The following is a 5,661-nucleotide window of genomic DNA, read 5'->3' on the forward strand; positions in this document are numbered from 1 at the left end:
GAATTAGTAACAGTTGGAGTAAGTACTTCCTTTTTTTTATTTATTCGTAATGTGTGATTTAAAGAGTGAAATTGAGGCTGTACTGGGTATACGTGATCTAAAGCTTCTACCTTGTTCTGGAATGTGATCACGTGACCCTCATACGGGAATCTGTTTTGCGTCTTAAATTAGTCTATAACCTTCTATAGAGAATTTAGTCAGTTGGGCTTTTAAACACTTAGATATCAAGGTGGGTTTTTTGTTACCAGTTGGAGTTACGTTTTAATTTTTCTTCAAATTATTTGCATTCTAAAAGATCAATTCTTTTCCCTGGGAATATTTAAGTGCTCATACAGAATTCTTGGACAAAGACATTCATTGAAATTGTATTCGAAATTCAAACTCTGGAAACTTATTTCCTGTGGTACAACAAAGAACTGTTGTCACGTCAATACAAAACTGGCTAGATTACATCATCGCCTTCCATTTCGGATTTTCGCTGGGACTCGAACTCAAGTTCATTAGAACAATTTCTTGCTAGGACTTCTTAACTTTTTAATTCTTGGATTATGTTTGGATTTGATTCTCAAAACCGTAAGTTCCTTTCCTCATTTAACCTTGTTTTTCTGGGGAAATACATTTGTTAAAATTTTACAAAGCTTATTGTCTTCACTTTTTTTCTTGCTCTGTTTATGAGAGCCTAAACACGTAACAATACTACCCATTCTGGATTATGGCAATGTGGTTTGGGACAACTGCAACTTACTATAGGAAAGAGAACTCGAAAAAATACACATGTGGCAGCCAGAATTGTGGTTGGTGCAAAAACAGTATCTTTTGAAGCGCTACACCGAAATAGAATGGTAAAATCTTGAATCCATAAGAACACAAACTTATTATTTTGTATAAAATGACAAATGGTTCAAGCGCTCCCTATCTCAGATCTCTGATTCCCCCAGCTGATTTCGTAATGTTAACACAATCAAATTAGCACAACATGGAACAAGTCTTCGCAACTCCTTTCTTCCTTGGGGCCCCGACTGGCCGAGTGGTCTAAAGCGCTCTCTGTTACGGATCACTGCCATCTCACTTCTGTCTGCGCCGGTTCGAGTCTCGAATTCTGCCAATGTGGTTATGTGAGAAAGCTTGCCAGCAGCTTCTCGTGGGTCGGTGGTTCTTTCCGGGGTTTTCCCGGGTTCTTCCTCCACCATTAATACTGGCCTCCATGTATAGCCTATTGTGTGCTGAAAAATGGCGTTTAACAACAACAACAACCTTTCTTCCTTCAACCATTGGAAACTTGTATACATTATCAATTAAGGCTCGGCATTAATAACTCCAAAATCACGTGAAATAATCGCGCCATTCATGATCTGACACGTTTGTTGTGGTAGAAGAAAATCTCAAATTATTCATGCCCGACTTGGAACAAACTACAGTTCACTTAATTAACATTTACTTAAAAAAAAATATTACTAATCATCTCTCTCTAGATGTGGATTGGTAGAAGAACACGACACCTATTTCTGGTTTTCTCTTTCATGAAGTAGGAAGAATAACACATCGAAGTAATTTCAGAAACTCATACCATATGATAATTTAATTTAACTTCAAATGCCTTTATATTCAACGCTTCCATATGAAGTCAACATTCATTTTCGATACCATTCATAAATATATCGAGGAGTCAAAAGGATTTACTTGACAACACATTTTACTGATATACATGCGCTTCCATGGGTCGTTGAACAGCTGCAAACAATAATTTGCCAAACAATTCGTCGTCGCATCCGCATTGACTCTCTAAGAAAAGTGATGTTCACTTTTAATCTCGCTCTTTTATTTATTTAATTTATTTATTTACTTATTTATGGATCCTCTTTCTTTATATCTTTATAGGTATGTTACAGCTCTTGCCTTCTGCTCATAAAATAAATACAAGTCCAGATTTTGTTATAAGAAATTGGGTTTTATTGTGCACGAGGTTGGTAAATGGAGATAAATACATTTCTCCTCCTTTCTTACAACCTGCAAATACAAGAAAAATGAATTTACTACAACTATAAGTAATACCGTCATAATACCGTCATCAGTGCATTATTGTTCTGCATGTATACATTGATTCTGTTTACAGTACATTCAATACGAATGACTGTCACAAGATGAAGCCGGGTTGGGACTAGATTATTGAAGACACTCAAAGCACCTGTGTTTATAAGATCTTTATTTATAAACGCATATTAAATATTAACAAATCTGACACCATTATAAACAAAAAAATAAGGAAAATTATAAAGTTCCTAACATGGAACTATCAACAATTAACTCAACGAAAAAAAACTCAAACACGAATTTAACAAATGGAATTTCAAGCAAACGTGAATTAAGTCCTATCACCTATCAACAAAATAAAAGTATATGATCTACACCTAATATAAACAAAGTCTTGAATGTATCGTTCATATAATGATATTGAAATGCATGTAAATTTGAATGTATCGATCATATGACGATATTGAAATGCATGTAAATTTTAATATCGTTCATAAAACGATATTGAAATGCATGTAAATTTGAATGTATCGTTCATATAACGATATTGAAATGCATATAAATTTGAATGTATCGATCATATGACGATATTGAAATGCATGTAAATTTGAATGTATCGTTCATATAACGATATTGACATGCATGTAAATTTGAATGTATCGTTCATATAATGATATTGAAATGCATGTAAATTTGAATGTATCGATCATATGACGATACTGAAATGCATGTAAATTTGCTCAGATAGCAATAGTGAAAATAACATGGAACACATAATATATATAACTATCGTGGCGCCTATTTGACGTCCAAGATGTAACTCCCGTTCCACTCGCTCTAGTCAACGGTCAGAGAAGCGCCCACGCATGGTCTGCCCCTCTCAGTCTGTTGAAGGATCCCTCGAGAGCCCTCACATTTAACACAGACCCGATGGTCGCGAAGCCTTGGTCCCTCGCATTGAGAACACCAGTACACTCTTCCGAGCAAACGTCACCAGACACAGCGTACACGTCACAAGAAACCACACAGAGTTCTGTGACTCTACATTAAACCATGTATAAGGCAGCTAAAATTATAACTGAACCGTGTAGTACATACGGCACGGTTAAGTACTTGTGCATTGATATATGGTGCGCATGCGCGCACACGAATTCGTTACTCATTACATTAATCGTTCAATGCATGCAGCGTATAATTAAATTCAATTTGTCCGTTCAGTTACAACAAATAGGTAACTCGAACCAGACTATAGTATTTCTAATATGGCGTTGTTGTTGTTGTTGTTGTTGTGGGGTTTAACGCCATTTTTCAGCACACGATAGGCTATACATGGCGGCCAGAATTAATGGTGGAGGAAGAACCCGGGAAAACCCCGGAAAGAACCACCGACCCTCGAGAAGCTACTGGCAAGCTTTTCTCACATACCCACATTGGCTGAATCTTAGACTCGAACCGCCGCAGACAGAGGTGAGATGGCAGTGATCCGTAACGAAGAGCGCTTTAGACCACTCGGCCACTCGGGGCCCCGCAAATATGGCGTTGTATAACCTAGGTATTGACTCTGTGTAGAATTTACAATAAATTCTAAAACATCTAAAGTATGAAACAATTCTGTCATAAAACGAATAGTAATAAAGAATACTTAAATTTCATTACCTATACAGCTGGATATTTGCTCCTATAAAGGTTTTAACACCTCTTAGCCCCATCCCAACACATATGGTTGGTTAGGACATAGAAGTGGCACCCTGGTTTTTTCCAAATAGTGTTGTATGCTATGGGTTCTCCCTGTCCACCCACCAATGTATTATAAATGTTTGTGTTATAAAATTAATAAAATAGTATAAATAATTTAGCAGGGTTACTCTTTGTTTCGTTCGTCAAATGTTATTGGTTTGATTATCCCTTTGAGGTTTGGAGAGAATGTACTATCTTCCCTTTGCCTAGGCTGGCAGTGGGCCTGATTTCCATTTTCTCACAAGAACTTAGGAGACTACTGGCTCCCTCTAACGTTATATAAACTTTGAGGTAGTTTTCTTCCCCTTATTTTGCTTATCTGTTTGCTATATTAGTGACTCTGCCAGAGTCAGTAAAGTTCAGCGTGTGTTGTTCGTGGTGTTTATGTTGTATATTGTCCCCATATTTGTGTATGGACGGCATTAGTAGCAAACTAACCAATCAGAAAGTTACTTACCACTTGTCATACTATAGAACAACCCAGCATGAACAGTAATCAGGGTAGTTTCATGGCTCAGAGTGAACAAAACTCGAATAGGTCATCCTGGTTCAACGTTGCCTAAATGGCTAAATATGTGTAAAATGAGAATAACACAATAACTGCAACTGATGACTTTATTACACTCATCAATGAACATTAATTACATAAAATACTAAAATACCTACTTCTGCCTAATTAAAACATGAATATATAAAATATAAAACATATAGTCCTGTTACAGATATATATATATATATATATATATATATATATATATATATATATATATATATATATATATATATGGATGATACTACATTTGCAAGAAAAGATGAGCTTACAAATTGTAAAAATAGGTCAGATCAATATGTACATAGAAGTGTTGGTTTGAAGCCATGATTTTCTGAATTGCAACAAACTTTCAATATGAAGGTATAGATGAAATTGTAAACTTAGCAGACCTTGGTAACATCGATGATGCTGTGACAAAACAGTATTTAGAAAGAACCGCTAAGACATTGTGTTGATAATAAAATCCACTGAGTTAATATCCAAAATTAATTGAGCTGGAGGCAAAAGTGTCATGCACAAAATCAAAATAAACCCACCTTGTATTACCTTCAAACTTTATCATTGGATGCATGAATGTAAGTGTACACTTTTGATTATTTTCCAAATTCATATTACAATTTCATTTCGTGATACATTGTTAAAGCTACGTTAAAACTCCAAATCACACACACACATTTCGGGATTCGAAGAATTTGTTAAGCTACATTTCATGTACCGAAGTTGCAAAATGAATGTTTCAAAGTAATAATTTTTGTTTGAAAGAAACAACTAGAATAAAACGAGTACACTTTTAACTTTATTTATTAAATACACTGCATACGTTCTAAACTCTTCGATGATGAACAATTAGTAGAGTACAAAAGAAACTGAAATTTGTTTGCATGATGATATTTAAAACATAGATCAAAGGGAAATAACTCTTAGAATCTTAAGTGTGTTATTATTAGCTATTCTCCAGTTCAGGCTATTCTATCTTTGCCTCCTTTGTTGAAACAGTTTCATGAAAGGATTGCGTGCGTTTGAAAACAATTCACAAGATAATTATGCACTTATATAAACGTGATACGTATTTGAATATAAGCAATGATAATAAAGTAAACGTCAAAATTACGTAAGTAAAATCGAAATGATGAATATTTAAATCGAAATGATGAATATTCAAATCGAAATGATGAATATTTAAATCGAAATGATGAATATTCAAATCGAATTATTTGAGCATGAGCAATGATTTCAAGTCCAAAGAGAGGAAGAAAATTTGGGATTCACTATTCACTTTGTGAACTTTGACAGTATGAATGAGTAAGCATAAATACGTTTGCTGATTATAAACGAAATAA

The sequence above is a fragment of the Sinohyriopsis cumingii genome, chromosome 17 (genome assembly GCF_028554795.1).
Source record: "Sinohyriopsis cumingii isolate HCF-2022 chromosome 17, ASM2855479v2, whole genome shotgun sequence".
NCBI classification, from domain to species: Eukaryota; Metazoa; Mollusca; class Bivalvia; order Unionida; family Unionidae; genus Sinohyriopsis; species Sinohyriopsis cumingii.